Here is a 26,725-nt window from a genome sequence, read left to right on the forward strand (position 1 = left end):
TGCCTTAAACCAGTATAGACTATGGGCTGTATTCAGTGGAGCAATAAATCACTGGCTCCATTGGCATAAGGATCTATCCATGTGAAACAGAATGCTCTCCCCCTCTGGACCAGAAAGAAAACTTCTGAGGAAGAACACAGTGATCAAGTAGTCTGGTCTGGATTGTTGTTTTCAAGAGGACACCTTAAGAGGGAAATAAGATGTTCATTGTGGAATAATAATAATAATAATTTATTATTTATACCCCGCCCATCTGGCTGAGTTTCCCCAGCCACTCTGGGCAGCTCCCAATCAAGTATTAAAAACAATACAGCGTTAAATGTTAAAAACTTCCCTGAACAGGGCTGCCTTCAGATGTCTTTTAAAGATAGGATAGTTACTTATTTCCTTCACATCTGCTGGGAGGGCATTCCACAGGGTGGGCGCCACTACCGAGAAGACCCTCTGTCTGGTTCCCTATAACCTCACTACCTTGCAATGAGGGAACCACCAGAAGGCCCTCAGTGCTGGATCTCAGTGTCTGGGCTGAACGATGGGGGTGGAGAGGCTCCCTCAGGTATACTGGACCGAGGCCGTTTAGGGCTTTAAAGGTCAGCACCAACACTTTGAATTGTGCTCGGAAACATACTGGGAGCCAATGAAGGTCTTTCAGGACCGGCATTATATGGTCTCGACAGCCACTCCCAGTCACCAGTCTAGCTGCCGCATTCTGAATTAATTGCAGTTTCCGGGTCACCTTCAAACGTAGCCCCATGTAGAGCGCATTGCAGTAGTCCAAGCAAGAGATAACTAGAGCATGCACCACTCTGGTGAGACAGGTAGGGTCTTAGCCTGCGTACCAGGTGGAGCTGGTAGACAGCTGCCCTGGACACAGAATTAACCTGCGCCTCCATGGACAGCTGTGAGTCCAAAATGACTCCCAGGCTGCACACCTGGTCCTTCAGGGGCACAGTTACCCCATTCAGGACCAGGGAATCCCCCACACCCGCCCGCCCCATGTCCCCCAAAAACAGTACTTCTGACTTGTCAGGATTCAACTTCAATCTGTTAGCCGCCATCCATCCTCCAATAAATTAATACTGTGCTATAAAAAGGATGAATGGTTAGCAAAGGAACACTATTAGCAGCAAGGCATGGGCAATTTATGGACAGCTCTTGGAAAGGCAGCTTGTTCCAACAGCGCCCCCCCCCCCCCGATCAGAACTGAACCCTATATATATTGCGCGAGGCCTGGAGACTGCCTCAAACCTCAGCTCATTAGTGAAGAACAGATTTTTTAAAGAGGTTGCCCTTTGGCTTGAGGTCTAGCGCTCTATATTCTCTCGAGGGCTTCAGCTGACCAATTGGATGGTGTAGCCTACTGGTTCAGAAATCCCTGCTGGTTGCTGGATCTTCTGTATTGCAGTATTTTGTTTCCTTGTCTGCAGATGGGCTTTCTGACCATCATATGTTTTCTAGGTCCGTGTCTTTGCCACGATAGCACCTAGCAGGAATAAGTGTGAGTCACACCCAAAGAAAGAACGACAGCTTTGGTTCAATGTAACATTAGCTATTAGCATTGCATTAAAATCTGCAAGCAGCCTGGATATATTGCTGTACTTGGCCTGCTGATGTTCAGAATGTACAAACCTGAATGATAAATCTTGAGGTTTGGGGGTTTTTTCCCCCAGCAGAAACACACATACCTAAAAATATATTAATCTAATTACCGCTTTGCATTAGAGAGACTTTAATGTGCTTGGAATAAACTTGAGGAGGTTTGAAGTTAATGGGGCAGATTTCATGAGTTTTTAATATTCTGTTCATGCTGATTTCATTCATTCTTGTTAGTTTCAACAGAATTGCTGTGCAATGTCGTAAGGGCTCCACAGATTCACTGTTCAGTCCATGTATCCTCAGATACTGGGAAATGAATAAGCAGTCTCCCTTTAGTCAGAGGAATGTGCTTCTGCTGCCTCAATTTTGGCTTGTCCTGCCTTGCAGAAGTTTCAGATCTCGCAAACTAGTCTTTGAGATGCCCCTCAGACAGAACTCAGCATATACTTGTAAATAAACAATTCTCTTCCATCATCAACCCCAATAATATCAAAGCCCAGATCATTCCTGGAGTTACGATTGAAGGCAGGCTTTTGCTTTTCCTATGAAAGTTACCGGTACATAGACTCCTGGTTTTACATACATCAATCTATGTAACTTCCGTAGGAAAAGCAACTGCCTGCCTTCAATCGTAACTCATACAAATGTGGTGGTGTATTAGCAGGGGTGCAAATTACAAATGTGTTCATTTTCTGCCACCTCTGGCTTTACTGAGGCCAAAAAAACCCAACCACCATGAGAAATGCTTCTAGTATCAATCACAGCTCCCTTTTGCAAGGATGTGGGTAGCACTGTGGTCTAAACCACCGAGCCTCTTGGGCTTGCTGATCAGAAGGTTAGTGGTTCGAATCCCTGCGACGGGTGAGCTCCCATTGCTCTGTCCCAGCTCCTGCCAACCTAGCAGTTTGAAAGCATGCCAGTGTAGGTAGATAAATAGGTACCACTGCGGCAGGAAGGTAAACAGTGTTTCTGTGTGCTCTGGCTTCCGGCACGGTTTCCCGTTGTGGCAGAAGCAGTTTAGTCATGCTGGCCACATGACCCGGAAAGCTGTCTGTGGACAAACACCAGCTTCCTCTGCCTGAAAATGAGATGAGCGCCACTACCCCATAGTTGCCTTTGACTGGACTTAACCATCCAGGGGTTCTTTACAGCTCCCTCTTACCAAACAAGTAAATGTGTTTTCCAAAAGGTAAAACTGTCCAGATCTGTAATTTGGATAAAATACCTCTTTATGATTTATCCATCCGCAATATTTTACAGTTAAGTGTTTTAAATTTGTTGTTAGCCACCCTGAGCCCGGTTTTTGAAGCGGGAAGGGCGGGGTATAAATAAAAAATAATTATTTTTATTATTTATATCCTACCTTGCTACCTGACAGTAGGCCTTCAAGGCAGCTGGCAATAAGTGAAAATTGATATATAATAATATTTTAAAAGGCAGTGGTGACTGATCAAGTCTCTGGTGGGACCATGATGGACTGTGTCCTATTGCTGGTGGTGGTGGCATGTGTGTTTTTCAACTGATGCTCTTCAGTGTTTCCATGGAGACCATATGGGACAAAAGGGATATGGGTGACACTGTGGTCTAAACCACTGAGCCTCTTGGGCTTGCTGATTAGGAAGGTTTGTGTTTCGAATCCCTGTGATGGGGAGGGCTCCCGTTGCTCTGTCCCAGCTCCTGCCAACCTAGCAGTTCAAAAGCACACCAGTGCAAGTAAATAAATAGGTACCCCTGCGGTGGAAAGGTAAACAGTGTTTCTGTGAGCTCTGGTTTCCATCACAGTGTCCCGCTGTGCCAGAAGTGGTTTAGTCATGCTGGCCACATGACCCGGAAAGCTCTCTGTGGACAAACGCCAGCTCCCTCAGCCTGAAAGCGAGATGAGCGCCACAACCCCATAGTCGCCTTTGACTGAACCATCCAGGGGGTTCTTTACCTTGACCTTGACCTATATGGGATAATAGATTCTTCCCCATTTGTTCTACCTAGCAACCCAGGGTTCTTCCCATGCCTTAGGTGTTTGAACTTCTGCAATTGGCTGAGCCTTTCATGGGAAGCAGAAGTTTCCACATCTGCTCCATGTTGTATGAAACAAGAGATGGAGCCTCAAGCTGGCAGCAAAATCCCATGGTGGCAGAAAACTCGCTTGTTCTTCACTTGCTGTTCCGCGCGTAAATGTGCTTAAACAGCACCCTGCCAATCCACAGGCATCTGCACCATCTGGAAGGTGTCAGTTGCCACAGTGACACCTTGGATATTTGCCTCCAGTTTGCAGAAAGGAATCACAGAAGCCAGCTGTGTTTTGATCAGCATCCAGCGATTTTTCGAACGAATTTCTGCAAACCACCTCCAAGCTCATTGCAGCCCCATGGGAAGTGCAGGAGTTATTTGTGCCTCTGGTTTTTTTTAATATGGATAAAGAGGAGGAAAGACAGTTTTGTGGCCATTGATTGGGACGTTCTTGGGTGATGACCTTGTCTGTTATAGTAATAAGAAAATTTCTGTCATTGTTAAAGAGTGGCGTATGTGTAAATGGAGGGTTTGTGTAACCCCAAAAGGATGCAGTGTGTTTCTCTGTAAGTTCTTTGTCAGGGAGCACCAGGCTACTCAGTATCAGGGCAGGATTTGTCCTTAACTAAACAAAGTCTCACAGTGCAGTGTTCTTCAGCCTTGAATGTCTAGTTCCTATAATCCCTGACCATTGACTGATTTCGATATGGTTGATGGGAGCTGTACTCTTTTGGGGAAGAAATTTGAAGCCTTTACCTTTCTGCATAGAGATGAATGGCAACAATTCACCCATATGAGAGATAATGGAGACTGCCTCTCTACCATATAAGGTAAAGGTAAAGGGACCCCTGACCATTATATCCAGTTGTCACCGACTCTGGGGTTGCGGCACTCATCTCGTTTTATTGGCCAAGGGAGCCGGCGTACAGCTTCCGGGTCATGTGGCCAGCATGACTAAGCCACTTCTGGCGAACCAGAGCAGCGCACAGATACGCCGTTTACCTTCCCGCCAGAGCGGTACCTATTTATCTACTTGCACTTTGATGTGCTTTCGAACTGCTAGGTTGGCAGGAGCAGGGACTGAGCAATGTGAACTCACCCCGTCGTGGGGATTCAAACCGCCGACCTTCTGATCAGCAAGTCCTAGACTCTGTGGTTTAACCCACAGCACCACCTGCGTCCCCATATAAACCTCCCCATATAAACTCTCTCCCATATAAATGCTCTCCCCATATAAACCTCCCCAAACTCTACATTCATCATCTGAGGCCATTCTTTGTATATCACTTCCATGTGAGGTCTGGAGGGTGGAAACACAAGAACGGGCCTTGTCAGCAGTGGCTCCCTGTTTGTGGCATGCTCTCCCCAGGGATTTTCGCCTGGCACCTTCATTATATATTTTTAGGCACCAGGCCAAAATGTTCCTCTTCAACCAGGCCTTTGGCTGATTAATAGCCAACAGCCTTTTAAATATGTCTGTAGATGGAGAGCAGGGTATTGTTTTGTAGTCTTGGTTTAATTACTTACTTATGTTTTGTCTTGTATTTTATTCTGGGAACTGTCCTGGGGTCTTGTGATGAAGGGAGGTGTATAAATTTAATAAATATTAATAGTCATATCTGAGGTAAAATGCCAGCTGGGATCAGCGTCATGTGAGACTGCAAATAATGGGAAGGTATGTGCACACATTGGCAGAGAAGATTGTTTGGGGCGGGGAACGTGAATCAACTCAAAGGCAAAAGTTCATGAGGCAGTAAAGTTTCAGCAGGAAGAAAACAATAAGAAAACCCATGGGTAAAGATGCAAAATGCAGAAAATACCAAATTTGTGGCCACATGGGCATATGATGTATACGATGGTTGCTTTTGTGAGACTGTAGTGGCCATTCATGGCCATCAAGATACTTGACGACATGCTGCCAATCACTTACTGTTCCTTATGCATGATGAAGGGTCTGATGCCAAACAACCATCACTGAATCTTGAAGATTCCAACCCATGCTATAGGATTCCTGTGTTGCACTGACACACAAACACATCCAAAGTAAAATACTTGGGGTCAGGTTTAAAGCAGAAGCTACAGAAGTCATAGACATGCATGCATAATTACCGACCAGAGAAGAGTGGCAGACCAAGCTTATGGAATACAGTTGTACCTCGGGTTACATATGCTTCAGGTTACATACGCTTCAGGTTACAGACTCCACTAACCCAGAAATAGTACCTCAGATTAAGAACTTTGCTTCAGGATGAGAACAGAAATCGTGCTCTGGCGGCACGGCGGCAGTGGGAGGCCCCATTAGCTAAAGTGGTGCTTCAGGTTAAGAACAGTTTCAGGTTAAGAACGGACCTCCGGAACGAATTAAGTACTTAACCCGAGGTACCACTGTATGCAGAAATGGCACGACTGACGGGAAAGATCAGAAACCAGGAAGACCAAGTATTTTTTAAAAGACTGGAATAGCTTTCTAACATACTTGAGAGATCACTGTGAACAGTTGAAATCATTGGCGGGAATACAATGACACTTGGAATGTAACATGGATTTTGGATACTATGATTATATAACAGATAAATTACAGTAAAAGATGCAGGAATAAAATTTAGAATTGGAACCCATGGAGGGAAGGAAGAAGGTCTCAAGGTTCGAAAGAACCCTTTTTAAAAAATGTGTGTGAAAATATTATTTCTATGGTGTATAACCTTTATGTAAAAGTAATTAATAATAATAATAATAATAATAATAATAATAATAATAATAATAATAATAATAATAATAATAAAGACATTCATGCATAATGCTATTGGGGAGAAATGAGTTTGATTACTATGTGACCACTTATGTTGTTGTTTTTATTTTTTTTATATGTAATTTATTGCACTGTCTGTCATTGTTAAATCACCTTGAAACTTTGGTATAACATGATGAATAAGTCCCATAAATAATAAAATAAGGCAGGCCTTGCCATATCAATTTCCTCACGTACTGTTTGCACTCTTTCATCCTGTATTTGCCATCCACAATGTAAACCTGTTTAAAACTTCCTTAAGAAAGCAGTGATCTCATTCTAAATGTATCATTAATGTGGAGTTTACAATAAAAAATGAGTTTCCCTCATTAGTAATTCATAAAAGTGAATTGATCCATTTTAATAGGCACAACTCTTTTTTCAAATGCCAGTCCTGATTAAAACAGCAAGCTACCTAAATTTGTCAATGCAGAATAATGACAGCTCCCGTTCTTCAGCATACTTCTCTTTCAACAAAGAAACCTGAAGCAGTTTATGCTCTGGAAAACTATCCAAAGGAAGCTTCCTCTCACTTGACAGTTCTTTTGTCACTGTGCTGAAATAAAATAAATATAGCCTACTGAAGAAAACAGGATTGCTGATGTAGTTTGTCATTTTGAGAAGCGTTGCCTAAATTTTTTAAAGTGGAAAGACATGAAGCTTTATAAAATCTCACACTAACTAGAAGCGAAATGATACGTTCAGGTATCACAGTTCATTCTGTCATTTATGTTGGTGCTATTATTACAATGTGTCTCTAACAAGGAGGACATTTCTGCCCCAAATTAAATTCATCTAGGTAATGTCGCACAAAAAGCACAAAGAAGCTTATCATAATTCTAGGGTACTATTTCAAATTCATCACTGATTTTCCATGTACACAGGTAATTTCAAATGGGCTAGAGGGCCCATTAGTACTGCGTAGAAGATACCACTTTCTGAAAATCAGTTCACACCATTGTATTTCTGCAAGTTTCTGTACGGGAGTGCTCTAGTCGTGTGTGAACGCCGCTCAAATGGGAGCTCAAGTGAGAGTTCAGCTTTTCTTCTGTGAACTGGAAAAATCAAGCATAATTTTCTAGAGTGGCTGAGGAAACCCAGCCAGATGGGTGGGGTATAAATAATAAAATGATGATGCACCGAGGAAAAGTTGCAATCGGAGGTGAGGTGAATTTATAGGTCTAAGGTTAAGGTAAAGGGACTCCTGACCATTAGGTCCAGTCGTGGCCGACTCTGGGGTTGCGGCACTCATCTCGCTTTACTGGCTGAGGGAGCCGGCGTACAGCTTCCGGGTCATGTGGCCAGCATGACTAAGTTGCTTCTGGCAAACCAGAGCAGCACATGGAAATGCCGTTTACCTTCCCGCCGGAGCGGTACCTATTTATCTACTTGCACTTTGACGTGCTTTCGAACTGCTAGGTGGGCAGGAGCAGGGACCAAGCAATGGGAGCTCACCCCGTCGCAAGGATTCGAACCGCCAACCTTCTGATCAGCAAGTCCTAGGCTCTGCGGTTTAACCCACAGTGCCATCAGCATCCCCTAAGTCTAAGGTTACACTGTGCATATTTTTGGATCATTCACAAGAGCCACTTTATTAAGCAAGTGTCAGGAATGAGCCAGCTCCGAGCAAAGGTTTGCAGCCAACTGCAAAAAGCAGCCAAGAACAGGGAGGCTGCTTTGATGTTAGTCAGACAGGGGTGAGTCGGCAGCTGCAACCTTTGGCTCTTCCTGACCTTGACTGACCGGCTGAGGAGGCAGTGGCTGGAACACAACCTAAGCTCTCCAGATGCTCAAATAGGCATGAACAGACACACAGAGAGTTTATTGGAAACAGAAGGGGCTGGAGATGATCCAATCAGTCCTAGGGGTCGGCGAATAGGAGGGCTTCTAGACAGGAAGCAAAACAAGAGACGTAAGGTGCAGAAGTTCAATATATTCTGTAGACACAGGAAGCAGTCTTCAGAAGGTCATCTTGAGTGATAATACTGGCAGCTGTGTTAGACCTGTCCTGAACTATCTGTTTGTTTTTGCAATAAATCCTCCTTTTTAATTACCTACGCTTACTGCGTTATCAAGCTGGGGACCTGGACTGCTGAGAGCAAGTGAGCCAGAGGTTGTCCATGAGATCACAAAACTCCCAGCACCATCATAAAAACTGTTGTTACAAGGAGTTGTATCTGGCACTGTTGTTCAGTGTCCGATCACTGCCCCTCCCCCAACTCCCACCCTCCCCCAGCCCCACCCAAGTTCATCCTCAAAATCTGCTCCAGAGCATTGGGGGAACCTCTTGAGCTGCAGTATTTGCAAGGTTTCAAATGACCCGCAAAGACTAGATTAGAAGGAACGAGCTTTGCTTAACAGTGTGCTGCTACAAAGCTATATAAAACCGAAACAACTCAGGTACCCCTTAGCTTCCTTTCCCCACTGGCCACACCCAAAAGTGATTCCACTCCTCCCATATATCCATTTCTAATTGACTTTAGTTACTACTTGAGCAGATTTTGGGAAGAAATAAGTATAGGGCAAAAAGGGGAAGTCCCATTGTAGGAAGGGAACTAAGCTCAATTAACACAGGAGACGTAACCGGCTGTGTTCTTAGATAAATAAGGTATACTATTCATTGTATCAAATTTCAATAGAAGTAACTCATAAAGTTCAACAAACGAACAAAGCAGAAGACCCAGTGGATCAGATCATTCTCTAGTCACTTCATGCATAACGTCCGTCCGTGTAATGGTGTCTATTCCACCTGTCTGTCCATCCAATGGCTTTTAAAGAAGTTCTTGAAAATTTCAGCACAGTTCTATGATTAAATTTGCATGCTTCAATTGCAAATCAATCTATAAGTGCAAGAGCAGAGTTATTGGTTCTGTTTAATTTAGAAATAATTGCAATGCCTGCTAGATAATCTTGAACAGGTATTGTTTTAGTCTTTCATGATTTCTTCAAAAAAAAAGCAACGTTTTGCTACATTGTATAGCATCTTTTTAAAAACAAGCTTCTGGATGTCAGCCTTGGCAGTTTCTATTACATTTTCCTAAAATGTATCATTAGTTCCATTTCTGGATTGCTTGTCATGGTTCACAGACTGCCATCATGGGAAATCATCGCACTTCATCAACACTTAAGTTACTGACCTGCTGCAACTGGTTATCCAAAGCATTTTCTTACTTGAATTAGCGGTGATAGCAGTGTCTCAGGGTGGATCTAAATACAGGAATAGTGCTATAATTAAGTCAGAAATTAGATCATGTTAACAAAAGAAAAAAATCTCTATGGAAAATTGTGTTTTAAAATTTCCTGCTCTCTGCCGCCATCTGGTGTTGGATGTTTATAGTGCATTCAAATCGCTGTTTCTTTCCTGATGTAGCTGAGTCCTCTTTGTGTGTAGCAGGAGGACCACTAGTGAGGGGAAGGCAGAAGCTCCTGCGGAATAGCTAACAACAATCAGTGGACGAGAGCCAATTACCTTATCAACCCAAGATGGGCATGCTAGCTTCCTTACAGGAGCTGGGCATGCACTGAGAATCCTTGACTCTTTTCTTTGACCTGGTTCTTGTCTGTGGCTGCTAGGTGATGCTATCTCATAATGGCAAGAACCACCTCACTTCTTGGTTGCCATACAAGAGCTCTCAATTCGTACTTTCTCTTCTCCAACACACAACGCACATAAGATGACCTAGCTGCAAAATAGATCTTCCCCCATAGTTAGTTGCATTTCATGTATTTTTGCTTATATTGTCTTGGTTGCTTACATTTTAATCATCTATTGTAATTGATGGGGGAGGGGATTTCCTTCTATTGTCATTTGCCAATATTTTGTTTTTCTCTGGTAAATATGATATGTGGACAGATTCTTGAATTGCCTTAATTGTTTATTTTTAGATCCGTTTTGAATTGTTCTAGGATGACTGGTTTTCATTTACTTTGCAATTCATGCAGGCCGTAAATTGCCTTGAGTGCAGGAAGGTGGAAAGATGGCATACAAATTAAAAATGATGTGAAATATATTTCAACACTGTGTGCTAATTAAAAGATACAGCCAAACCCCCACTCCACCCCACACACTTTTCCAAGCATCGAACAGCACTTCAGACAAGTTTGCATCCCCAGAGGATGCAGTTAATCACAAAGATTGTATATTTTTTACAGCGACTGTCAGAGCATAGATATTAAAGTCTTAAAGCAAAATATTTTGGCTTCTGCCTCCTTCAGATTCTCTTCTGTGAACTAAAGAGTACTTGTAGCCAATGTATCAGTTATAGTATACAGAAGATGGAATACAGTGGTGCCCCACAAGACGAATGCCTCGCAATACGGAAAACTCGCTAGACGAAAGAGTTTTCCGTTTTGGAGGTGCTTCGCAAAACGAATCTCCTATGGGCTTGCTTCGCAAGACGAAAATGTCTTGCGAGTTCCTGCGGGGGTTTTTTCCTTTCCCCCCTTTTTCTAAGCCGCTAAGCCACTTATCAGCTGATCCGATAAGCCGATAAGCCGCTAAAAGCCGCTAATAGCGCTAATAGCGCTAATCCTCTAATCCGTCAATGGGCTTGCTTCGCAAGACGAAAAAACCGCTAGACGAAGAGAATCACAGAACGGATTGTTTTCTTCTTGCGAGGCACCACTGTACTCAGAAACATTGCACTTGAAGTACCGAGTGATGCCTGGTATTGTCAAGGCCGTGTGGGGTTAAGGTATCACACCTATAAAGAGATTAGCTGTTATCCCTTCTACAATAATTCATAATAAAGAGATGCTGAGATTATCTGAACTGAAATGCTTTGAAACCAGTTCCATTTCCCCCCGCTCCATCAAGATTGCAGTTTCCTGGTTCCTCAGACATGTGCTTAGGCAAGTTGTTGTTTTGCGCAAGTACTAAATATGGCATCCAGTGGCAATTTGCACTCACTGATGTGAATTACACTGTCAGACCTGCGAGTGATGTTTTGTTCGATACAGTAAGTTCTACCAGCCATAGTGTACTTTTTAATCTATATAGTTTTGAAGATAACCATCTCCCTGAGATAAACAAAGATGATACAGGGGACTCAGCTACACAACTGAAAATAAAACGTGTTAAATGTGTTGTAAAGGGCGATACACAAATGTGACACTAGATGGTGATAGTGAGCTATGCAAAATTCAATGTGTTTTTCAAAACTTTTTTTAAAAGCATTTTCACAGCATTTTTAATATGTGTGTAGATTCCACCAGGCTTTGGTTTCAGAAATATGTGATTCAGGATTGCTTACCTGTGGTTTAAGGGCAACCCTCACTAACAATCTGAATGGATCTGGAGATCTGGCAGTATGCTATCATAGAACGCTTTAGCATCACAGCTCTCCAGTAAAGCCACTTGCTAGCTAAGGTTCTAAGCTCTCTGTGATTCCAGCTACTTCCACCATTAATTTGGAGGCATTTAATCAGAAGCTTGACAAATAGAGTTGCCTGTTCTTGTGATCACACGTTCTGAGCCTGGGGTGGAAGTAACAGTTTGGACTGGCTTTGGAGGTAAATGAAGGAAGGTCTAGGAATGGAGCCCAACATAAGTCCTGTCTATTTACCAAAGGTGTGCAGCTTTAAAAGCATTTAAAAACGGCCTTGGTCCAGTATACCTGAAGGGGCGTCTCCACCCCAATCATTCTGCCCGGACACTGAGGTCCAGTGCTGAGGGCCTTCTGGCGGTTCCCTCACTATGAGAAGCCAAGTTACAGGGAACCAGGCAGAGGACCTTCTCGGTGGTGGCAACTGCCCTGTGGAACACCCTCCCACCAGATGTCAATGAGGAAAACAACTACCAGACTTTAAGAAGACATCTGAAGACAGCCCTGTTTGTGGAAGCTTTTAATGTTTAATAGATTATTGTATTTTAATATTCAGTTGGAGGCCGCCCAGAGTGGCTGGGGAGGCCCAGTCAGATGGGCAGGGTATAAATACATTATGATTATGATTATTATTTATTTGCCCTTTGCTCATCTTGCAGCTAGCTCAAAATGAAAAACCAGAAATCTGGGAGCCCAGTTTTCTGGCTACTTTGCAGTCCCATTGGCAGAACAGTTCAGAACAGCACCCAATTGCTGCCCTCAGTGCCGTTATTGGGTACCGTTGAATAGCAACCGTGCTTACAGGAGAGAGCAATGCTCTTTGCCCTGGACAAGCTATAGAGCAAGAAAAGAACGGAAATTACTCAGCACCATCAAGATGACAATATCAGATTTGAAAGGAAACTGGTGATGTCTAGTTGACTAGATGACAGCTCCCAGATCTGTCAAACCTCAAATGCCCTATAATGGAATTTTAATGAACAGGGCAGCGAAGCGGAAAATTATTGACAGAAACGGCTTGCTGACAAAAGTCGTCAAGAGAGACATAATGAGCCATGCATATGCAGAGTCGAAATAGCATATTTTAACCACTTGAGGAGTTCTTCACCTTTATAAAGGTGGTGAAGGGACCAAGCCTGTAGGGAAACATAAGGTTGTTTCCACTCTATTTGGCATATGCTTGGACACAGTAAGAAAGGGGGGAGAGGGGGAGATACAAGATTAGATGAAACCGAAAAGACAAAAGGCCTGCAAAAACATAAGAGGCACATTACACAGCTATGTCTGGCACAGTAACTGTTGAATGTGCTAGCAGTATGCATCACGGTGACAGAAGTGGCATGTCGTAATTTTCAGTTCCTTGCAGCGGCATGCAGATAGCTGCTGTACATAGAGTTTGGTGCAGAAAAATTCTCTGCAGAGTTGTACAACTAGGCACACCCCTTTGGTGGTTGGCAGGGAGTGGAGGAGAAATTCAGTTCACCTTTCAATGTGAACGTCCCCAATTTGCAGTTCCTGAAATATTTTTTGCCAGCATTTTTGTGTAATGTAATGCATGCTTGCATGCATATATTCATGAAAATAGCATGCAAGAAAACATGTATTCCGTTACACAAAAATGCTGGCCAAAAATGTGTATATTAGCAGAAGTGCACTCTACAATGCCAATGATTTTTCACAAGGGATTTCTTTTCAAATTGATGCAGAAATGTGGTGAACTCATGACTGGAAATATGAGAAATGGAAGTTGACATATTCATCCATCTCTAATGTGGCATTACAAAAAGGGAAAGACACAGAAACAAGAAATAAAGCAAAGAGGAGAAACTGGTTCTCAAATGTGCCAGCTATTAAGGTCTATTATGGCTCATATCATTTCAGAACTGAGGTTCCTTCTTCAAGAGTAATCCCAGACTTAAAAAAATCGACAGAATATCTGAAGCAGCTTGCACAAATGCTGCTACTTATCTGGCACAATGAAGTTGAAGCTTGCTCCTGAAGTAGGAACCTTAGTTCCAAAACATATTGAGGTATTAAGAAAACTATAATAGTTGCACCTTGAACAACTAGTTTCTCCCCTTTTGCATTATTTCAGTGTGTGGCATCAGCAGCTAAGTGTAGTCAATGCCTGGAGTGAGAGCAAATATAAGGATTGTTTTGTAGGCAGTAGAGAGGTAAAGGTAAAGGGACCCCTGACCATTAGGACCAGTCGTGGCTTACTCTGGGGTTGCGGCGCTCATCTCGCTTTATTGGCCGAGGGAGCCAGCGTACAGCTTCCAGGTCATGTGGCCAGCATGACTAAGCCGCTTCTGGCACAGAAACGCCGTTTACCTTCCCGCTGGAACGGTACCTATTTATCTACTTGCACTTTGACTTGCTTTCGAACTGCTAGGTTAGCAGGAGCAGGGACCGAGCAACGGGAGCTCACCCCTTCGCGTTGATTCGAACCACCGACCTTCTGATCGGCAAGTCTTTGACTCTGTAAGGAGGATTATGTGAAATATTGCAAGGAAGACTATGAAAAGAACAATTAGTTAATGATAATTAAAAGTAATAGAGGAATTAAGAAATGCAGAATAAGTGATAAAGACCGGAAAATCTTCAGAGGTTGTTGATGGAAGTCTAAAATATTGTATAAGATAAGAAATTATGTTAAATGATTGTTGGAAATGATATGTTAAAAAAATCAATAATATATATATATATATATATATGCAGGTTTTGGTGTCTTCGGGTGTCTTCCCGTGTAAGAGTTGGGGTGTCTAGGCGACGTTTCGACGAGGTCTCACTCGTCATCTTCAGGCTGGTGCTTTCGGCTTCTTGTTACTGGAACAGAGCAGGATCTCAGTGTTTGAGTTCCTATAAATACTGTTGAGGGGGTGTGGTGTATAGCCTCCAACGTTCTGGGCAGAGAGGAAGTTTCCTGGTTAGTGTGCCTTTTCTTCTTTTGTTCATTAATTACTTGAGGGATATCTTGAGTGATTTCTTGAGTGATATTCTGAGTACCACTTAGGAGGGTCATTAGGTGTGGATTAGTTGCTAAAGCTTTCGTGTCTTGACCTCTTGAGCTTGTGAAGAGTTTTTTCTGAGAAGATGGCTGTACTGCACTTAGTTGTGCTCTGGCTTGGCTTCGTGTATAGGGGCGAGCTGTGGTTTTGTGCCCTGTGCCAGCTAGATCTGTGTAGGGATTGCACCCCTCTCACCGGTCATCGCAAATCTGTACATGGAACACTTTGAAACCAATGCTTTAGACAAGTCAGAACACAAACCCAAACTTTGGCTCAGATATGTTGACGACACCTTTGTAATTTGGCCACACGGGAAGGAAAAACTAGATAGCTTCCTCACACATCTCAACAGCCTACACCCCAAAATACAATTCACTATGGAAATAGAAGCCAATAACAACTTCCCTTCCTTGACGTCCTAATCTACAAAAAACCTGATGGCTCCCTAGGACACACTATCTACCGGAAAAAAACACACACCAACCGCTACTTACATGCACAATCACACCACCACCCTGCACAAATAAACTCCGTAGCCAAGACTCTCATCTCCAGAACCAAACGCCTGGCTGACAAAGACCACTTGACAACTGAGTTACAGAATCTCTAAAATGTGTTAATCGCCAACGGATACCAGCAAAACAGGGTTACGAAGCTAATCCAAAAAGAAACACCCCCCAAAAACCAAGACACAGAAGAAAACAATGGCATGGCCCTCCTTCCTTATATCAAGGGCACTACAGATAAAATTAGCAAAATCCTCCATAAACACAATATCAAAACAGCCTTTTGCACCAACCAAAAAATAGCCAATATCCTCAGAAACCCCAAAGATAAAATCCAATTAGAAAACCAAGGGGTCTATGAAATACCCTGCAAAGTCTGCCCAGCCACGTACATTGGACAAACAAACAGACGAATAAATGCACGTATCGCAGAACACAAGAATGCCGTCAAAAAAGAAGAAAAAACTTCCTCTCTTTACCAACACATGAAAGAAACAGGACACGAAATTAATTTTGCAGATTCCAAATTGCTCTTTAACATGGAACATCACCACAAGAGAATAATCATGGAAGCCATCGAGATAGAGAAACACCCTCACAACATGAACAAGCGTGACGACACGTCCCGCCTGCCAGACATCTGGAAATTAGCCCTCCCCACAAAAACCGACACCAGAACCAGAGGCACACAGAACGCCATCTCCAATCAACCACACCAGACCCAAACCCAGACCCTCTCCACAGATAAATTACAGACACCATCCAGTAGCCAAACCACAGTGGCACCTCCGGATGCTGCACCCCCCTGCAATCCCTACACAGATCTAGCTGGCACAGGGCACAAAACCACAGCTCGCCCCTATACACGAAGCCAAGCCAGAGCACAACTAAGTGCAGTACAGCCATCTTCTCAGAAAAAACTCTTCACAAGCTCAAGAGGTCAAGACACGAAAGCTTTAGCAACTAATCCACACCTAATGACCCTCCTAAGTGGTACTCAGAATATCACTCAAGAAATCACTCAAGATATCCCTCAAGTAATTAATGAACAAAAGAAGAAAAGGCACACTAACCAGGAAACTTCCTCTCTGCCCAGAACGTTGGAGGCTATACACCACACCCCCTCAACAGTATTTATAGGAACTCAAACACTGAGATCCTGCTCTGTTCCAGTAACAAGAAGCCGAAAGCACCAGCCTGAAGATGACGAGTGAGACCTCGTCGAAACGTCGCCTAGACACCCCAACTCTTACACGGGAAGACACCCGAAGACACCAAAACCTGCATATATATATATATATATATATATATATATATATATATATATAAAAGCGAAAACTCTTGGATGCATTCGAAACTCTTGGATGCCTTAAGCCTTATATGAGGTCTACATGGGCATCTAAAAAGGTATTGCGCAAGCCAATCGTGCAAGGAGAGTATGGTCAGGCACCCAACACCTGAAGGAATATGATATACCAGGGCAGGTTTGAGGCTTGCTGTAGTTTGTGCCATCATAATGCTTCCTTTTCTAACTCCAAATGAACTTGAAGAATCCCTGAAATGCAATTGTAGCTGTATAAATCATATCGATATCGTTATTGCAGGTTTATGCTGGTGGAGATCAGAGCAGAATTCACCTATAAAATCAGGATATAAACTTGTCCATACAGTAGAGCGGAAACCTCTCTATTAAAAAATAAATAAAATTGGATGCAGGAAAGAGAAGCTGTAGAAGGTTGCTGGGTCAAGGGATTTCGTTTCAGTCTGTCTGTGAGATTGCATTGCCCGTCTTCTGAAACACAGTCCATTGTACCTTAGACTTCTGAAAGCTATGGCAATTAGATTGTAGCTGCCTCGATGCAGAGTGACTTGACAAGGAATCATCTGGACACTTTAAAGAATCAGCATTCCAGACAGACCATGACTGCCAACAGACCTTTTCTTATGCAATAAAGATCCTTTGTGTGTTTTGAGCAATATCATCCGTCCTAAGAAGAGGGTTATACTACATCAGCTTGGTCTTCAGCTATCATTCACTGCTCTTTCTGCATAAACTCTCAAGCAGAATGACCACTTTTTAAACTTGGGCTGCTAGTCAACTACTGCACTTTTTACCCAGAGGAAACCCATTGAAATTAATAGACCTAACTTCACCGTGCCAATTGATGTCACTGGGCCCTTCATAGCTACAGACTTTTAAAAATGAAAGTTGACAGTCTAGGGCAGGGTTCTGCAACCTTTAAGACAAAAAGAGCCACTTGGACCCGTTTCCGAAGAAAAAAAAACTGGGAGCCGCAAAACCATTGCGACATTTAAAACAAATATATCTCCGGAGCCGCAATCTGACAGCGGGCGGGAAGGTGACGTCGGGACGGTGCATGACTAACGCACGCACTGCCCCCATGCGACGTCACAGCCAGTACAGCGCCCGCCACAGTGGGGAGTGTCGGGGCGCACAATGCGCCTCCTCCCCTCGCTAGTATCCACCCCGGAGCCGCGGCAAAGGTGTAAAAGAGCCACATGCGGCTCCGGAGCCGCGGGTTGCAGACCCCTGGTCTAGGGCTTCTGTTGGCTGTGAGACCCATTTCTACCCCCTGTACTCAACTCTTGGCGGCTCTGCCTATAGTTATGAGCATTGCAGAGCCCCCAAAGAGCACCAGACTTTCTTGGAACACAGTTTGAAAACCACTGCCCTGAATCTCTTTGGGTCATGCTTTATTTTTGTGAAATATTCTGTGAAATGATGTTCTCATTTCTTAATTAGTCCTGGCAGATTGCTTTCCCCCTAATTTTGATTGATAATATTGCCAGTACTAAGGCATTTTTTCCTGGTTGCCTGTTCAGTTTCTGCCAAGTATTAAGAAACCGGCAGCTATTTAACAATCCAGTGTTGATATTCAAGAAGATGAAGCTTCATTATTAGCCACTGCAAACAGATTTGTGCCAGAGCCGGTATCATTGAAGCTCTCTGTTCTTGTTTTTTTGTTACTTCTTGTTTATGCAGAGTTGCCAATACATATCTTATGAGCAATTTACTGCCGAAACTGGAAATGTTGAGAAGCATAACTTCACTTTTTTAAAAGAATACTTTGAGTGAACCCATATTTACATATATCAATCCAGTCCTTGCAGATGTGTTATCCAGCTAGAGAATTGATTCCTTCAACTGATTAAAGGTAGATTAAAAGATTCCCTCCCCATAATGCCTTTCCACAGCTACATCTTGTTGCATAATGCTGCTCTGCCTAGGTGTACCAAGTATTTGGTGTTAAAGTCAAAAGTTTAATGTGCATAAAATGTTTGTTTGCATTGAAGTTGAAACTTGTGTAAAGGTTTGCGTTTGAAAAGCAGAGAAGTTTGCATTAAGCAATGAGAGAATCAATGAGAGAAGTTCCTAGACAGTGTCAAAGGACTTAAAGGACTGAACTGTATAACCTGCTAGAGGATTGCAGTGTGTTACTTTGTATTTGCACTCAGTAACATTTATATGTAACTAGTTTTAAGATTGTATTGCAGTACAGTGGCACCTTGGTTCTCAAACATAATCTGTTCAGGAAGTCCGTTCCAAAACCAAAGCGTTCCAAAACCAAGGCGCATTTCCCCACAGAAAGTAATGCAAAATGGATTAATCTGTTCCAGACTTTTAAAAACAACCCCTAAAACAGCAATTTAACATGAATTTTACTATCTAATGAGACCATTGATCCATAAAATGAAAGCAATAAACAATGTACTGAAGTCACACAATCAATCAATCAATCAATCGCTGAACTGGGTTCCACACAGCCACAAAAACAAAACAAAAAAGCCACAAAAACACAAAATAAATAGCAAAAACAGACAGACCTCAGCGTAACACTCAATATGGAAGTGTGGCACTCAAATCGGAAGTGTAACACTCAATACGGAGCACGTTCAGCTTCTGGAAAATGGTCGCAAACCAGAACATTTACTTCCAGGTTTGCAGTGTTTGGGTTCTAAGTCGTTTGAGTACCAAGGCGTTTGAGAACCGAGGTATCACTGTAAAGTTTAAAAACTCATTATTAGAGTGGAAAGCTCATTAATTTCTGCACGAGGTCCAGATCAAGGATTCCACTGAACAACTCTAACTATAGAAAACCAGGCAGGTGGAGGCAGCCTGTGCTTCTTCAGAAGAAGTCCCATCTCTCAGTTTCAAAAGTATTACCAGGGAAAAAAAATGTTTCATCACATATTTTCTTCTATGACTTTGGTTTTCTGCAGTATAACTCCAAAAGGTAAAGGTTGCCTTTCATAATAGCGAAAGTGTCTGGATGATTTGCAAGAGCAAAGCTAGGCTCATAAACTGTAAACTCCAGTACTTTAAAGCGTGCCCTAAAACTAGCAGGTAAAAAAATTAATCAAGAAGATCATACTATTCCTGTCAAGCCAGAGGCAAAAAACAGTAACAACTAAAACGAAAAAATGCAACGGGCCAAAGATGTGGTCTAGCTTGTATTTTACTTCTACAGCAGGTTGGTAGCATTTTAAACACTGTGAAGGGAAGAAACACTGTCAAGGCAAATGTTTTTAGGCAGTCACTAGGTAGCCTACAATATTTTTGATGGAGAGGATCCAAACTCCCCTTTTCACAGCCTAGTTCAGTGTTTGTCAAATTTTGTTATAGGGACCCTTGAGTTTCTCAGAAACTGATCAGTGGCTTGGGCATTTTATATTGTATGAATAACTCGTCATTTGAGGCGCTTGTCTCTCCTTGTTTATTACCTATAAAACACAGATCTTCAAGGTGAAATGATGGTCCGGTCCATAAAGTCATTCTGGGATGGGAATGATTGCCTCGTATCTTCTGATCCTTTTTGGACTGCTTTGCTTACGTTTCTGTACTTTGCTCATTTTGTTCAAATGTCATGAGGCATTCCAAGACCCCATTAACTTCTGATGTAAAAGAAAAAGAAAAAGAAAGGCGTTGCTGCTAAATTTGTGTGTGTGTGTTTTAAGGAAAGCAAACTTGAGGCTCGTCTATATATATTGTAATGTGTTTCACCGATGTCAGGGAGCTGACATCGGAGGGAGAGGCGAAGGGGAGGCTCCCAGATGATGCTGGCAAAGGACCCAGCAGCAGGGGGAGAAACAGCTCAGTAGAGGGGGAAGCCATTCAGCGCAACACCAGGGATGAAGGGGGCAGACGGGGGAATTGGAGAGAGGGCTCCAGGACTCTTCACTGGACATCAGTGAGGAGAGCCCAGGTCCTCCGCTACCCATGCCTTCCCTGCGCAGAAGACTCCCGCGCAGTGAGAGGAGGAGGAGACTGTTGGGAAACTGCCAGGGAGATAACGTCCATCTGAGCCCCCAAGCCGGAGTTCTGGACATCCATCGGCCTCCCGTAGTCACGCAGATCCAACAGTTAGGGGCACAAAGCCTTTGGAATTCCTAGCCACATTCCTAGGCTGGGTGCACCCTCTTTCAGCAGAAACGCAGCCAAAAGCTTGCATCACAGAAGAGCATAATTTACAGACTTTATTTAGCTTTTAACAGAACAAAAGAAAACGTGACCGTTCTGTGTCAGCATCTCTGTCCGACTGAAATCGAAAGGAAACAACAGCAGAACAAAAAAACATCCTGTGAATAGGACATGCGCAGACTCTGTGACTCCCCAAAGCCTGCTCCCTTTTAAGGTGGAACGGAAATATCCTAACATCCTCCCCCTTTCCGTGTAACCTGTTGTACCTGTGGTTCACCCAATTGCAACTTTTGTACACAAACCTTAAGTTGTTCTCTGTTAACAACCTTAGACAACAGATCAGCAGGAATTACATTTCCTGCCATGTAGGACACCTGAATCAGTCCTTTTTGAATACACTCTCTTGCACGATGTAGCTTAATCTGCAAGTACTTGGTTCTCTGCTTGCAACTCTCCGAGTTCAGCAAAGCCAAACACGATCTATTGTCTTGATACACTTGCACAGGACATTTCACAGACACCCTGATGTCCTTAAACAGTTGCATCAACCATTCACAATCCATGAGTGAAAATGACAAAGCATTGAGTTCTGCTTCACAGGAACTTAGGCTCACTGTTGTTTGCTTCTTGCACAACCAGTCAAACAGGCAGTGGTTGTACATGTAGCATACTCCAGAAGTGCTTGTACCATCCGTGGTGTCACTTCCAAAACTTGCATCAGCAAAGATTTCAAGACCCCCAGTCTTCTGACTGGTGAACCTCAGCCTGTAGTGCATAGTCCCTTTCAAATAGCGGGCTATGCGCTTCAGAGCTTTCCAATCCTGAACCGTAGGATTGTTGGCATGTCTGCTAAGCAGATTACAGCTTACAGCTATGTCAGGTCTCGAACATCTGGCAATGAAATTCAGTTTGCCTAGAATGCATCTGTACAGCGTTGTGTCAGAAAACGCTTCAGCAGTACTGTCTACCTGGTAACCTGTCACCATCGGTGTGTCTGCTGGGTTTGCATCAACCAAATTCAACCTGGTTAACACATCAGCAATTTTCTGTGTTTGGTGTACCAGAAAATTACCTGCTTGGTCCTTCTCCACCTGCAGAGAAAGATAGTTGGATACCTCACCAAGATCCTTCATGTCAAAGTGCTCCTTCAGCTGAGCTAGGGTGCTTTGGTAAAAAGCCTGATTCTTCCAAAACATCAGAAGATCATCAACAAAACATAAACAATACAGTTTGTTTTGCCCCTCCTCCTTGACAAACACACATGGATCAGCTTTGCCCTGGTGAAAACCTAGAGAAAGCAATGTCTCAGTGAGTTTTGTGTTCCAACACCTGGCACTCTGCTTGAGACCATATAAGGATTTCCGGAGTTTACAGACCATTCCCTTCTGTATCTCCATCCCATCAGGTGGAAGCATGAACAGCTCCTCCCCCAAAACCCCGTACAAAAAAAGCTGTATTAATGTCATGGTGGGAAACATGCAGTTTCTCCTCCGCAGCGACCTTGAGCATCAGCCGAATGCTCTCATATTTGACTGTGGGTGAGTAGGTCTCGTGGTAATCCTGTCCTGGTACCTGTGAAAAACCTCTGGCAACCAATCTGGCTTTGTGTCTGACTACCTTGCCATTCTGGTCTGTCTTGGCCTTGAAGACCCATTTGCTGCCAACCAGTCTCATTCCTGGGACTACCGGTACCAATTCCCAAGTTTGGTTCCTGTTCAAGGAATCAACTTCAGCCTTCATGGCTTTAAGCCAAGGCTCAGCATCTTTAGAGGTTAACTCCTGAACCTCTTTGAAGCTTGAAGGTTCCCACACCTTCTCTGAGCTACTAAGAACAGCAGTTGCTGTCTTAGCAAACTCATCAGCATACCTCTTTGGAGGTCTGCCCTTGGTCGCCCTTTCAGATCTGCGTACTAGACGCAAGTCTTCTGGACTCATCTCCTCTTTCTTAGGAGAAAAATGACCAATGGTGAACAGTGGTTCTTCCAGTTCATTGTCAGACGCATCAGATGGTCTGACTGAGGCCTGTGCGCTCTTGTAGTCTGCTGTGTCATCACTGTCACTGACACCACCAGCAGCAGCAGCAGCGCCGCCCACTGAACTGGAATCCGAACTCTGATCATCATCATCATCATCATCCTCATCATCCTCATCCTCATCATCATCAGCAGCAGCTTTCTCATCTTTAGCTGCTTGCTTGACATCACCTTCATCCTCCTCTGGGTAACTCTGGAAAATTCCCACATTTTCCCCCCACTTAGGATTGTACTCAACACTCCTTGTGAACTTAATGGACTTAGAGTCAGTCATCCATACCCTGTATGCTCCTTTTTCGTACCCCATGAACAAACCATGTGCCCCACGCTTCCCAAGCTTGTTGGTTTGTTGTGTGCGTACCCACATGTCCGAACCAAAAATTCTCATGTGTTTGGTGTTGGGTTTCTTGCCAAACATCTTCTCATAGGGGGTACAACCAATAGGTGATGACAATCTGCGATTAAAGGTGTAAACCAAATTCCCCAAAGCCTCCCCCCAAAACTTATCAGGGAGATTGGCATCATGCAACAAGGTTTTGATTCCTTGTAGCAATGTTTGATTTGCTCTCTCCGCAAGTCCATTCATCCATGGCGATCTGGGCGTTGACATGTCATGCTGGATTCCCTTCTCAGTCAGGAAAGCTTCAAACTGCTGAGAAGTAAACTCCCCGCCCCGATCAGTAAAAAAACAAGAAATACGTTTACCGTGCACATTCTCCAACCAAGCACAGAATGCCTTAAACTTTGGAAACGCTTGCGATTTCTGTTCGAGCAAATACACATGAATGTACCTCGAAAAAGAATCAATCAGAATCATGAAGTACCTTGCTCCTCCTATAGAGGGCGCAAGTGGACCAACCAGGTCCGCATGCACTAGCTGGTAGGGTTTGGAAGCCTGCCTGCTAGACTCCTTGCCTTTTGGAGCAACCTTCACCTTGTTCTCTGCACAAGATACACATTTCATGTGAAATTTACAGGGTTTGATGTTCAAACCCTCAACCACCTCTGGCATCTTGGCCAGTGCCTTCCAAGAGAGGTGACCAAACCTTCGATGCGCATCATGAATGCAACCTGCATGAAGAACTTTGTTAGTTTGTGCAACACAACAAGAATCAGCATTATTCACAACAGCAGTGTCATCATAAGTTATATGGAACAAACCATCCATAAACTTTGCATGCAAATAGTCCTCTTTGCCTTTACTGATGACACAGACACTCCTCTTGAAGGAAATCTGAAAACCACGTCCAGTAAGCTGTGGGACGCTCAACAAGTTGCTCGCCGCTCCTGGAACAAAAAGTACACCGCTGATGGTTGTGTGCAAACTTGCAAGTTTCACAGTCCCTTCTCCTGCAATTTTCAACGTCCTTCCATCAGCCAGGTGGATCTCACCTTCCTGAGGCTTGAAGGAGATAAAGAGATGCCTGTCCTTGGAAACGTGGCGGGTGGCACCTGAATCCACAATAAACCTGCCTTTGGCTGTTGGAGCAGTCTTTACAGCAAGCAAACCCTTGTTTTGCAGTGGTGTGGGCTTTTGCAGCTTGCCCCCCTGCTGCTCCTGGCCATCAGACGTGCCTTTAGCCTTTGGTGAAGCTGTGCCAGCAAGCAAAACCTTGCTTTCCACTGGCGTGGGCTCTTCACCCTCCCTCTGCTCCTGGCCATCTGCAGGCGGCTGCCTGTGTTTCTGTTTACCTTTGCCTTTCCGGCCTCTGCAAAGGCGATGGCCTTGGTTCCCATGAGAAACAGAGCTCTCAGCTGCCGACTCCTTGGCTCCCTCTGGAGGCTGGAATGCTGCCTGGGATGACGTGACGGTCAGCTCCCCCTGCAGCTTGCAACCGGTGCCCTCAGCATCCCTGCAATCACCCGCATTCTGGGAAACAGCTAGGACCTCCGATGCAGTCAAACTCTGGGCTGGGATTATTGGCTTGTGAGCTTTTTTCAAAGCAGACCACATTCCACGTGCAGTGGTGTTGCCAGCCAGCGTCTTAATTTCCTCAAGAGATACAGATAGGACTATTACGTCCATCGCTCTCGAATCATGTGATTTCCATCTCTCTGTCAGAGGAACTGGGGGGGCTTCAGAAACAACATGCCACACCCCAAACTGACGCAGCAAAGATTCACACCATTTTGCCCAGGGTTCATAATTCTGCCCATCCAACTTAGGACACTGAGCAGTTTCTGAGGTCTGTAAGAGATCCATCTCAGCTTTTTACTTGAGCCGTGAGCCCTATGCCTTCAAAGACTCCTTATCTTGGCAGCTATTAATCACGAAGTCTTTGGCTCAGCTCCCAGGCCAATTAAGCCTTGCCGGAGTTCAAAGACTCCTTGCCGAGGTAAAAACAGGAAAACGTCCCTTCCTTTCGCTTTCCCCACATACCTCAAACGCAGTCTGTTGCAGCTTTACTCTCCTGTAGGTGCTGTGAATCTGGGCCCATAACCTTGTTGTTGGGAAACTGCCAGGGAGATAACGTCCATCTGAGCCCCCAAGCCGGAGTTCTGGACATCCATCGGCCTCCCGTAGTCACGCAGATCCAACAGTTAGGGGCACAAAGCCTTTGGAATTCCTAGCCACATTCCTAGGCTGGGTGCACCCTCTTTCAGCAGAAACGCAGCCAAAAGCTTGCATCACAGAAGAGCATAATTTACAGACTTTATTTAGCTTTTAACAGAACAAAAGAAAACGTGACCGTTCTGTGTCAGCATCTCTGTCCGACTGAAATCGAAAGGAAACAACAGCAGAACAAAAAAACATCCTGTGAATAGGACATGCGCAGACTCTGTGACTCCCCAAAGCCTGCTCCCTTTTAAGGTGGAACGGAAATATCCTAACAGAGACTGGGTGTCAAACAACTTTTATGTTGGAAGAGGTTCAAGAAACGCCCACTGACGGATTCTGCCAGTGACTGAGGCAGCCACCATGAGAAGGGGCTGTGCAGTCAGAAAGGTTTAACAAGGCAAATTAACCGAGAAAGGCACCAGCTTACACACGAGTAACTCATACCTATTACAACCGATAACTGGAATCTTTATTCATAGAGGTCTAGCTCTAGCCTGGGATTCAGAGTATTTCTATAGTGTTTTCGCTTCCATGCTAAGTGATAAGTCAAAAGTACAAAAGTCCGTCTGTGGAATTCTGCTTTCTCTGTACCTGCCAGCCTGCTTGCTCAGCAGGGACAACCTAGTCAGAATGTTTGTGAGACATCAAGCTTTTTACACCAAACCTCAACTTAAACAAGTTATGGTGCGTCTTGCCAGATGCAAGGTGGTTCTTTAAAAATGAGATTCAGAAGCAATACAAAGCACAAGTGAGAAGATTACAGATTTCATTCTAAAGAGTAAGCAATATATACATACAGTGGTACCTTGGGTTAAGAACTTAATTTGTTCCGGAGGTCCGTACTTAACCTGAAACTGTTCTTAACCTGAAGCACCACTTTAGCTAATGGGGCCTCCTGCTGCTGCCGCGCCACCGGAGCACGATTTCTGTTCTCATCCTGAAGCAAAGTTCTTAACCCGAGGCAATATTTCTGGGTAAGCGGAGTCTGTAACCTGAAGCGTATGTAACCGGAAGCGTGTGTAACCTGAGGTACCACTGTACAGAAACCTAAAATTCCCATGCATGCGCAGGGCATCCAAGGTTTTGCAACAACGGTGTGAATCTGGAGGCTGCAACCTGTACAATATAGCAACCACCACCACATTTTAAAAACAACAACAGCAACAACAACCCAGTGGATTATATTGCTGTGACTTGATGATCAACTGGATAGTTAATGGACTCTGTCATTTTCAGGACCTTAAATGAAAGCAATAGGAAGCCAGATCTCAGAATGAAAAGGCTTCTAGTCCCTGGTTCATTGCTGCGGTACCAAGATGTTTTATACCCCGTAGCCTGCTGTGTAATTCATTGTGTGATTCCTAGCATAATTTAATGAAAGCTATAATTATTGCCTTGCTGTGTTGAGGACCGACAGTTTAGCAGGATAAATATATTGTGTACGTATACGGAGTTAACAAATC

At 43.9% G+C, this 26,725-nt stretch overlaps 1 long non-coding RNA gene across 2 annotated transcripts in view; it reads right to left on the reverse strand.

The window, feature by feature from the left end:
- Positions 1-1,256: 1,256 nt before the first annotated feature.
- The window catches only part of LOC308593983, a 37,587-nt gene continuing 12,118 nt past the window's right edge, over positions 1,257-26,725 (reverse strand). For both annotated transcript variants that reach the window (XR_014011185.1, XR_014011186.1), the window contains exons 2-3: positions 9,529-9,616; positions 1,257-1,483 (exon numbers count right to left, since the gene is read on the reverse strand). This is a non-coding gene — a long non-coding RNA (uncharacterized lncRNA). The remainder of the gene's footprint in view (positions 1,484-9,528; positions 9,617-26,725) is intronic.

Source organism: Podarcis bocagei, assembly GCF_964188305.1.
Source record: "Podarcis bocagei genome assembly, chromosome: 8".
NCBI lineage: Eukaryota > Metazoa > Chordata > Lepidosauria > Squamata > Lacertidae > Podarcis > Podarcis bocagei.